At 41.6% G+C, this 12,057-nt stretch overlaps 1 protein-coding gene across 3 annotated transcripts in view; it reads left to right on the forward strand.

Annotated features, from left to right (window-relative positions):
- The window catches only part of enox2 (ecto-NOX disulfide-thiol exchanger 2), a 311,024-nt gene that overhangs the window by 173,164 nt on the left and 125,803 nt on the right, over positions 1-12,057 (forward strand). The window lies entirely within an intron of this gene.

The raw sequence follows: 12,057 nt of genomic DNA on the forward strand, positions 1-12,057 counted from the left end.
CCTGGTGCCACGTGCACTGATGGACACCCTTATGCTTGAACATGGTGTTCGTTATGGACAAACTGTGACTAGCACAGAAGTCCAATAACTGAACACCACTCGGGTTCAGATCAGGGGGGCCGTTCCTCCCAATCACGCCCCTCCAGGTGTCACTGTCGTTGCCCACGTGGGCGTTGAAGTCCCCCAGTAGAACAATAGAGTCCCCAGTCGGAGCACTTTCCAGCACCCCTCCCAGAGACTCCAAGAAGGTCGGGTACTCTGCACTGCGGTTCGGCCCGTAGGCACAAACAACAGTGAGAGACCTATCCCCGACCCGTAGGCGCAGGGAAACGACCCTCTCGTTCACCGGGGTAAACTCCAACACATGGCGGCAGAGCTGGGGAGCTATGAGCAAACCCACACCAGCCCGCCGCCTCTCACCATGGGCAACTCCAGAGTGGTGAAGAGTCCATCCTCTCTCAAGGAGTGTGGTTCCAGAGCCCAAGCCGTGCGTAGAGGTGATCCCGACTACCTCTAATCGGAACCTCTCAACCTCACGCACTAACTCAGGCTCCTTCCCCGCCAGCGAGGTGACATTCCACGTCCCTAGAGCCAGTTTCTGTGTCCAGAGATCGGGTTGTCTAGGCCCCTGCCTTCGACTGCCGCCCGATCCTCTTTGCACCGGCCCCTTATGGTCCCTCCTGTGGGTGGTGAGCCCACGGGAGGGCGGCCCCACGTCACCCGTTCGGGCTGAGCCCGGCCGGGCCCCATGGGGGAAGGCCCGGCCACCAGGCGCTCGCATTCGAGCCCCAACCCCGGGCCTGGCTCCGGGGTGGGGCCCCGGCTGCGCCATACCGGGCGACGTCACGGTACTCAAAATTTTATTCTTCATTAAGGGGTTTTGAACCGCTCTTAGTCTGACCCGTCGCCTAAGACCTGTTTGCCTTGGGAGACCCTACCAGGGGCATATAGCCCCAGACAACATAGCTCCTAGGGTCACTCGGGTACTCAAACCCCTCCACCACGTTAAGGTGGCAGTTCTTGGAGGGGAGCACAAAGTATCTAATTTCAGTTGATCAGGAAAGGGAAATTAATGTTTTTTTCTCTGTAATACATCATTCAGTCAATGTGTCCAATGATATACCTACTTACAGGTAAAAGTGTAGATTTCAGTCAACACACAATCTACCTTATCACTACTTACTGTATGTATGCAAAGAATGTTTAGGTGTTTAATATGAAAAATAGAATAAGGGTTTTGTGATGAATTAATTTGATTCTAATAAATGAATCAATACCTTCACAATTGAATCTAATCTAGCTATAACACATTCTCGTCATTATGTAAAACTACCTGGACCAAATAATATATTGTCACAAGTATTCAAACTCTGAAGCTTAGAACCACAGGGTAGTGTATTATGTCTTTTTACCAATGACATGTTAGTTCTCAGTCGATGGAATGTTTCAAGTAGGATTCTGTATTTAGTTTTATCGGAACCTCAAACCATTTTAGGGTGGATCCTGGTTGGTTAATACCTACTCTATTAGTTCACCTGTTTTACACACACCTGTGTGTATAGTCTTATAGTAGCATGTGTGTATGTTTGTGTGTATAATAATATGGTTGGCGTGTCATTTGTGTGTGCGTAGTCTGAACGAATAAATCCTTTCAAATGTCCTGACCAGACCAGAGGCAAGTCCAGACTGAGAGCCTTTCATGGCTGATCTCTTTCAGGTCCTCTGCTGTATAAAGAGCCTGCTGTGCAAGGATTGGCCAAAGGAAGCCGCTCTTTCCCATTAACCGACAGGGTTTCTGTTTTTGCATCTAGGACTAAAAACCTGACGGATTCATTTGACGTATTTCACTGAAATGGAGCTCATGCTTTCAATGCTTCACCTGTTTTGAGTTGTTTGAAGCCTGTAACCCAGAAAATAAAAACAAGTCTTCAAACAAGCCTTTAGCTTTGCCCTTGGGGGAAAAAAAATAACACTAATTCTGAAAATGAACAACTACATATTTTGAATAAGTTAGTGTTTTTTGTAAAGAGAAGGAAGAATCAACTCTGAGTTTGGCGTTTACTTTTGACACACTGCCTGTTGTTAAAATGTTGTTATTTCTGGGGTATTAATAAGCTAACACCAAGCAAAAAGCTATGTTAATGGCCTGATGAAAATTCTGTGGCATGCTTGTCTTTCCACATTTAGCTGGATCAGTTAACCACCTTGTTGATTCATCTGCTCAGAGCATCCATCACTTCATATGCTAGTCAGCTGGGGTGATGGGCCCTTCACTAATGTGCTAGGGCCACGATAGACAAGCCAGTCTATGAATAGAAGTGCAGCTCACTTCATTGTCTACCAGCTCTCCAGGGCCTTTATCTGCCAGATTTCCAAGCATCTGTGGAACATTGCCGTTGTTCTTGGCTAATTTTGGATCACGGACCCCGACGCACTAACTGCCAGCTCAGTGGATGTGGCCCAAGTCGTCACTTGACCTTAAGAAATAATAGCAACCTCCCATTATGTATTTTCCAGAAGTCTACAATAAAAGCAGTACAATATGAGTCTTCTGTCACCTCTGTCCAACATCAGGAAATGGCTTCTGTGTTGAGAATGTGACCATTATGACAGTTTGCTAATTCTTATGCAGGAAATCATTGTTTTTTGAGCAGGAAATGGCTGACTTAGCTTTGTCTAACACATTCACAGAGGTCACAGTTATGTTACCCACAATCTTTGAAGTCACAGTGTGCTGAAACTTTGATTTGTTTTCTATGTTAAAGGGCATAACCCCTACAAAGTTAGGTTATTCTTCTTAATATTGTTCAAATTCGTGGCCAGTGTGGAAAATGGGTTGGGGGTCCACTGGCGACCACAAGGTTGTCATCATTAATCCACTTAACTTGGTGATATTTTATACTGTAAGTAGGTAAAATACCTATTTTCACCATTATCTGTCTGTGTAATAAGAAAGTTCTGTTCTCCATTTTGAAAATACAGTTGTGCTCAAAGGTTTGCATACCCTAGGAGAATTGGTAATATATGTAAAATTTTTAAAGAAAACATGGGTTAGCAGGCAAAACTCATTTATTTTAATTCTTATAGGATTCATATTCAACTCTAGGTTATAAGAGAATGGCACAAACACAAAACAAAACATGTCAATAAAGAAAAACTTTGGTCGTCTTGCATGAACTGCACGTTTGAGATCTCCCCAGTGTGGCTCGATGATATTAAGGTCAGGAGAGTGATGGCTACTCCAGAACCTTCACCTTTTTCAACAATAATTACAATTTAAAAATTCCTAAGGTGTGAGAAATTACCCTCTAATTGCCATTTTAACCTGTGTCTGTCACGTTTTGTGACACACACAGATTAAACAGTCAATGGTATGTCTTTTGATCAGGGCAATTTGGGTGATTTCTGTTATCATTATGATTTAAAAAGGAGCCAAACAACTATGTGATAATAAATATTTTTTTGCATAATCAGTCATATTTTCTAAATCAATGCCAGAATTGCACAATTTCTGCCAGGGTATGCAAACTTAGGAGCACAATTGTATAACCACTAACACTGGCTAGATGAGCAAGACTCATAATGAATGAACCAAATGCAGCTGTGCAATTCAACAACATATCACGCTGTGGGGTTAGATTAGGGTTGCCACCTTCAATGTGGAAAGGGAGATCAACTTGTGCATTGTATGCATTTCTATTCATCATTTTCAAAGTCTTCTGCTACTGTGAACATCAATGTAATGGAAATAAGAGTAAAAAACTGTTGCATCAATTATATTAAGGATTAAAACATCAGATCATAGACATGGGCAAGATGTTTGGTATATTTGGAAGAAGCAAGAACCCACCCCCCAGGAAGGATGGGGTAGCCTAGTTTTGTCTGTTGCTGCTCCCATTGCTCTTGAATAGTCTCCCATCCCACATAAAGTCCCATTCCACCATTGACAATTTTTTATCAAATTTAAATAGACAATTTTTTTCTCTTGCTTCTAGTTCAGTCTGACCTATCCCTTGGTTTTTGTCAAGTCCACTCTTTACTTAATTTTAACGTCCTCTTACTGTGTTTTAATCTGTTGTTGGTTTTATTCGATTTCTCTTAACTTCTTATTGATTTGATTTTATATAATTTTAGTCGTTTTCCATTTTAGTCTTGCCCTATATGTATTATATGTACTATTGTATTCTGTTTTGTATGTTTGCCTTTTATGTATTATTCCCTTAATCATGTATACAGACCAGGTGGTACAGGGGCATTGCCTCCCAGCAAGAATTCTTTGCCCCCCAAAAATTGTTTGGGTAAGATGCTTCCCAATACTGTACTACACTAACAACTGTTGGGAATGTAGGCTAGCTCTCTTGCCTTCGTCTGCAAATGCGTTCGGATCGAAGATGTGCTTTACGTGATGTGATCACTAAGTTACAAAGAATGTGTAACTACTGCAGTTACTAAAGCTTTCAGATTTGATTGACAGCTCTCTTTTTTGCTAGTATATAGACTCAGCAAGCCATGCATGCAAAAGAATATTTGCTTTCCGTCTGTCGAGCCTTGCTACTATTCTATGTTGATAAGTTGATAAAATTTGCCCGTCCATGGCAATCAAAAGCCAGTACAAAACATTTGTTCTAGCGCCTGCACGTATACCTGTTTGGAGGCAGATGTTAATCCGTAGGTTAATTCATCTGCCTCAACTGTAAAGCACTTTGTGTCAACTACTGTTGTTTATAAATGTGCTATATAAATAAGTGACTTTACTTTCCACCAAGTGGGATATTGGTTACATTTCTCGAACACATACACACACAGCTCGTGCGTGCGGAAGGTCGTATCTTCTGCTTACAGAACTGTCAGCTTATCTGGGTGAACCTCACTGCTGATGTTACCGTGCGTCTGAGTCTCCGTAACCAGGGCAACGATGACGTTCAGTAACAGACAACTCGCCTGTCATACTGATTAAATACTTCTCCGCTATTTCATGAAAATACTTTGGTTTTATTATTTTTCTTGTCAATCTAAGCTTAACGTAGTGCGTGCATGAAAAAAATCGCTCCCCGTATTGATTCTGCCGTATTGATTCTGTAATGGACAGTGCATTTTATTTTTCAATACTGGACGATCCCGTATTATACTATACGGGTGGCAACCAAGGGGCAAACTCCTAGGCTGAAAAATGAAGCCTACCCGGAAGTACCAAGCACTGCAATTCATTGGATGACCACTTGAAGCTGGCTGCAAAAGGGAGCAATTTCCATAGACCTCTATGGCAAAATGCCCAACTTTACTGCAGAAATAAACGTTTACAGCCTGGTTAAAAAAATGTTTTTTCTGTATATTGCTTATTTTCCCCTTTTTGACAACTGTTGGGGGGTGAATTTTTTCATAACTCATCCGTTTAAATTACATTACAAATAAAGTTCTGTGAAAATCTAATATATAATCTGCAAGTCTCGACCTATTTTTAAATGCTGAAGCATTTAAGCATTTAAGTTTGGTTATATAGTTTCAGGTTAACTTCCCTCAAGTGTAAGCTGGTAACGTTACGGTGACTGGCTTCCAACTGCTAGCAACGCAGAGTAGCATACCTGTAGCATTTAGCCTAGCTTCTTAGCCTTTGCTAACTTGGTAATGTCGCGCTAGGTGGTCATTGTTGCAGCAACAAGGCACCTCAGCTGCAACCACGCCCAACTTCTTTGCCCAAATTTGGTTATCCGGGAGTTAGGACGAGTGACGAGCCGCCAAAATGGCAACGACCATCTCTGCAAAGGTGTCTTCAGACACCTATGGGTGACGTCACGGTTACTACGTCCATATTTTTGACAGTCTATGGTGGCAACCCTAGCGTAGATACCTTCATTACTTTAGTAGCCTACTAGCTGGATAGATAGCCAACCAGTTGTAGGCTGACATAACTGTGCTTAAGTTAAGGATAGCTCAATTCTGTTCTGACAATGCTTTTTGGATGATATTAGATGCATAACTTATTTATAAATGAACAGTTTCCGGTTTAACACACACGTTATTGCGGAAAAGTAGTAAAAATCCTAGGTATGCAACACCCCAAACGTGATGCATCCACAGAGGGTATGCGTAGTGCTATACATCTTTGCATCATTACGCATGTTTTTTGGAAATGACATGTATTACTATATATTGTAAGGCTATTACCATTACTTTAAGATCTTTCCTTGATTTTTGGCCACTGGTTGTAAAAGTGGGGCTGTCGAGCTAAAACAGGTGCCCGAAAATCCGTGCCCAATCTTATCAAAATGACTTGCTTTCAAACATTGAATTTCATGGTTCCTAAGGTGTGATAGCGATTCCACTTGTAGATTCTTTAAACATGAACAACATGTTACAAATCCAGCCAAAATGTATTCACAAAATGGCACAGAATACATCTTAAACTGTTTTAAAGACTGACTTGCTAGCCAAGGAGTCGGATTAATTGTTAGTCAGATTATGAGGTTAATCTGGGTAGAGCGGTACCAGAATCAATACCATGTCTTGCCTTTTTTTGTTGTTAAGGAATCCATTGTGATATGTGATAATAGCATCTTCAATTAGCTTTGATAACCCATATCCATTTTTCTCAAATAAAAATATTCTGAAAAGGAAGGGGTTAATAGTTCGGAAGTAGGGGGTAGATTGCCTACGCAAAGACACACACTGCCATTCATTTATAGCTGTCAGGCTTGATACTGGAACGTGACAGAGTGACAAAAGGATTGATGTGCAATGACACTTCATTTAGTTTTTGTTCTACTGGCAAAAAGGCAGTACAAGGTATTAACTCTGCAGGGTGCCCAAACTTTTGCAGACTCCATTTTTTTTGTTTTCTGTTATTTTGAAAGTGTAAATGATGGGAATAAAATCTATCTTTTTTTGACATATTATAAGAATGTCTAATCTGTCATTTGATGCCTTTTGGAGATTTTTCCATCTTTTCTTGGCTTCTTTATGCACATCAATACACATTTTTACCTGGGGTGCCCAAACTTTTGAGCACCCCTGTATATTGATAGGGTAGTTATTGTATCAATGTCATTCACGGATGGCTAATAAGCTGTTAAAACGGCCAGTGGCAAAAGCCATATAGTTCTTAGATGCTATTTGTGGTGGAAGTAAACTTAATAAGAAAAGTTACTCAGTTTAACACAATGCTTAATGGTGTCTAACAAAATTTTCAATGCGTGACAATTATATAATGTCAAGAGGCTATACTGACACCCCCTAAATGTACAGCTCTGTAGTGTAGTGGTTAATGACACAGCCTTTCGCGTGGGCATTTGATTCTCGAGAGGGCAGCCATGATTAATCTTTTATTGCGGGCCGGCTGAATTAGGCTTGCCTGGTTTCTTGTTTAAATACTCTTTAAAGATACTGAATTAACCCTAATAATTCTGGATGGAGTATTAATTTAAGTAATGATTTTAATGTAATCTGCAAACATTAAAAGGATAGTTCAACCTAGATTCATATTTGGGTTGTTCTTTAAGGACCATGGAAGCATTTTTCACAAAAAGCCACCATTCATCTCTGTCCCAGCCTGGAATTAGCATTATTACTATTGTCCAAATTAATGTATTTATACTGTGCGTCCCGAGCCACAAAAGCTGCATTGCAAAAAAAAATAAAAACACTTCAAACTAAGACTAGTGGTGTGGTTTAACCCAAGAACCTGTCAATGTGGCGTCCCTCGAAATAAGGTTTTCATTGTTGCTTTATAAATCTAATTTCACAAACTGATACTTCCTATGTTTACAGGTTGGTTTTGTTTAGAAATTGTATCAATCTGCGTTCCATTCAGGAAGTGGAAGTTTTACCATAACCATAAACGTAACTTTGTAAACACCCATTTGGCATTTGCAAGGTACTGATTATATCTTTACTATAGCCACCACAATAAGCCTCGGCAAAGTTCCATAGTACCAGTTTAAAGTCACCAAATTTCCACCGGGTGTTCATCATGCAGTTAAAAGAATTGACATGAGCGCAAAATATTATTTAATTTCATTTTTAGATTAAGTTAGATTATTGAATTCATGAATTGCTACTGTACTACTGCTAATTCCAGACTGGGAGAGAGGTGACTATTGGTTTGTTGTGAAATTTACTCCATGGATCTTCAAGAAGAACTGAGGGTAAGCAGAATTTCTGCCAAGTATGAATCTAAGTCAAACTATTCCTTTAAGGGGTGCATGTTTTATTATTGTGGTAGGCATACTTGCACACATGGCAAATGTTCTTCTTGTCTTTAACTGATAGCCTGAGCCCTCTTCCCCTTGTCTCCTAATTGAACATAAGAATGGGGATATTCTTCCCCCTTGTCTCCCTCTAAGAATATTTCATTGATTATAGCCAACATGAATTCAATAGAAATGGAACACTAATTCTTCAGAGAATTGAGGTAGAAATATAATAGCTATACAGAATAAAATGTAAAAGATATTTAGATATTTCATTTGACTGCTGAAATGCATGTTTTTTTTCCTGATGTATTTCTTTTTTTGTGAAAACATATTTAGAAGTGTCTCTGTTCTTTGCATATCGGCATTCATTGCCTGTGTCCCCATTTCTGTTGTCAAAGCAGATGCTGGGTATCATTTAAATAATGTTTCTTTCATACTTTGAGGGAGCTTAACCTCAGCAGTCATAATTGGTCTGATAAGTGGTTCTGTCAGCCAGCCCCAGCGGTTGAATGTGTAGAGCACAGAGGTCTTTGGGGACTGACTGCTTTGACTTGGTAATGGAATGTAAAACCCAAATATAAGCAGAATTGTTTTCCTGTGGACAGTGGTGTGTTAATTCTGTGTCACCACAATCACTTTATCTCTCCCTGAGATGAAGGAACATCTTTAATCCACCAGTACATATATTGTTCTTTCCTGGAAAGATGTTGATGGTCCACACCCTAACTTCATGACACTAACATTACACAAACATACACATAGTCACAAAAGAAAACCGTAAGGAAACAAAGTGTATTAAAACCAGAAGAAGAGAGCCTAGTGGTTAGAGCATCTGACCTGTAATTGAAAGTTAGAAAGTTTGAATATTGAATAGGGAAAATATTGTCTTGCTACATGGTCTATTCCTCTGTAGTTTCATATCCATTGTCTTTGTTTCTTTGAGTCATTGAAATCTCCACAACTCATAGCTTAACATACAGTGTCAGACAGTTATGGTTGGTGCTGAATCATGAGAACAGTCTGGTTTTTGCTCTGTGGGTCCAGGCTTCATCTAATTTCCCTTTCAGACATGGAAAATCAAACGGCTGTCGTGCCTGTCTTTTTCCTCGTGTCTGGGAGTGAACTTGGTTCAGCCGGATGTTGAGTTGAGCCGAATGACATCCCTGAACACACTCTACCTGGCCGCTGCAAACACCCTAGTTGGAAGACAAGTGCTAGCTGCCATGCACTATTCCTTTCGGATGCACAGTTCTAGCTGCCACTTGCACACTGTGGGTGGGATCAGTCAATGTTATTGAGTGGAGTCAGAGCTGTAATTTCTGTCTCTTACTCTCCATCTCTCTTGTTCACTCTCTCCTTTTATGTTTGTGTATCTCTCCCTGTTTGTCTTGCTTTCGGTCTGTCTATCTGTCTATCTCTCCATCTTTTCTCTCTTTCGTTGTTTCATTTATTTCTTTTCAAAGTCTCTCTGTGATTGTCTGTCATTCTGTCTTTTTCTTCACATCTCTCTCTTTCTGTCAAACTCTCTCCTCCCCTGTGTCAATTTGTCATACTTAGATTTTTTTTGTCTATCCCGATTCTCCTTATGTGTCTCTGTTCTCTCTGTCTCTTTCTATCTATTGCATACTATTTTCCTCCTTCCTATCTCTTATCACTCCCTTTTCTTCCTCTTACTATCCCACCTGCTGGTATTTGTCCATGCTATTATCCTGTATCATTACTCCAGCTGAGAATATTGCAGCTTTTTTCCCTCCTCAGGCTTTGTGGCGCTCTCTCCTGTATCTGCCTCAGGCTAACACCCAAGGGAAACCCTTTGGCCCAGGGCTGCAAAACAGGGCCCTTGAATGCAGCTCGTCCACCGCCTGTTGCTGATGCTAACCTGCCCCCAAATCATGCCACGTCGAGGGAGGGTAGAAGGGCCTCAGAAAAGCAGCTCTGGGGAGCAGAGGAAGAAGGAAAGAGCGTGACACCATACGCAGTTGGGCCGTTTGTGTTTTTCAGTTTTGTTTCACTCTTCCCTCTGCCACTGTGGTTAATAAAATGCCCTCCAGGGCCTAGAACACTGCCGCTGTGTCCAATACCCGTTACGGTTGTCATCACCAAGGATCTTTGATGTGAGAAACCCTGCCCGTTCTTTGTCCCATCACAATGACACTTGTGTGCAGGGAAGCAGTGTCATTCCCAGCATCCCGAATGCCCACACATCGTTTTCCGACACAGCAGATTATTGACCTGTGTCAGCGTCAATGCCGGGTATCATTTTCACTAGGGGAGTTAGCAATAGCAGCCGACTACTCTGTCATCATTTACGTAAGCATCAGTAGGTTCTGAGATTATGGCCTTCTAATGCTCTTACCGCCATGCTACTGGTCTGCCTCCAACCTCACATTAGCCTTTCCCCCCAGAGGGTTTCTGTCAGCAGTACGTGTTTTGTGAAATGTGTCTTATTAATTCCCGCCTTCCTATTAGTCCCCAGCCTATATCCACAAGCATATCCTCTCTGTGTAGTTATCCTTCCTGTCTGTGTATTTCTTGCCTGCTCACCTTAGGCCTCTTTAGTCAGCGTTTCCCCTGTTATTTCCAAATTCCCGGTTCATCTTGGCAATCCCCCTCTTTATTCCTGCTGCCCAGACCCATTAACTTTTAGGGTATTTCATGAATTATTAGAGCCTGTACAGTAAGATGGATACAGGAGAGAGTGCCTGTTGGGCCCTGTCCGGGGCCTCCACCAGATAGGGCCACATTGTCGCCGGACCCCCTATCTCAGTCCCGAGGTTTACGCTGCTATATTATTGTGCTGGGGGAGTAGGGTCAGTTCTCCATCAAGTTCTCCTTCTCCACTATAAATCCTTGTTGATATGAGGAATGCTTTTCAGAATTTTCCCAGTCTCCTCTCGTTTTGAACTTAGGAGGGTATGAGGTCCTGGCCCACATCTGCGGAGTACCTGGCTTGGGGGACCCGTTGCTGTCCCTGTCCAGAGTCCTCCTGGTTGTGTTGCAGATCGAGACGATGCCTGACGATTTCAGCTGCCACTGTGCTGACCCCTCCCCCGTGTTGTCCCTTTCCTTGTCCATCAGGTCATGCTTCCGACCTGGACTAAGTTTAAATAGACTCTAGACTCAGACCAGACACATTTATTCATTATTACAATTACACTCTTAATATGTTCACCTGGCACAGCCAGAATAGGACTGATCACCCTTCTGAGCCTGGGTCCTCTCTAGGTTTCTTCCAAAATGTTGGCATTCTTTGGGAGTTTTTCCTAGCCCCTGAAATTCAACACAACTGTTGTTTGCTCCTTGGGGTTTAAGGCCAGGTGTTTTGTAAAAGCACTTTGTGACATCTGCTGATGTAAAAAGGGCTTTATAAATACATTTGATTGATTGATTGACTTCAACAGAAGTGGTCTGGATTCTAATTTCGAGCACATACTGACATACTTTTGGCTTTTTTATGTCTTGCTTCACCCTTCCCCTTCTCCTTGTGGCGTATGCTGTGATTATGGCCAGATGTTTGTTCCCCAAACAGACCATCCATCTGTGTGTGGTGACAGAGAGATGAGTCCCTTTAGGCTAGAGGTTAGCTGTTTTCAAGGGTCTCTTCAGCACAGTGTGTGTCTGTCCATGAGTATAAGTGCGTTTGTACCACAATACACAAGGAAACCCACAGAACGGAAAGCTACCAGCTCCTTTAATTGTTAGTCCAAATCAGAGTTGGATTTACAGAGTTTATCATAGTTTCTTCGACTCCTTTATGTCTTCCTCTTAAATTTTTTTTTTTGTGTGTTTATAAGGTGAAAAGGAGAAATTTTCATATGTAGAATAAATGTGTAGACTTTATTCTGGGAGACAGAGGGAAAGAGAGCCT

Source organism: Esox lucius, chromosome 4, assembly GCF_011004845.1.
Source record: "Esox lucius isolate fEsoLuc1 chromosome 4, fEsoLuc1.pri, whole genome shotgun sequence".
Classification (NCBI taxonomy): domain Eukaryota; kingdom Metazoa; phylum Chordata; class Actinopteri; order Esociformes; family Esocidae; genus Esox; species Esox lucius.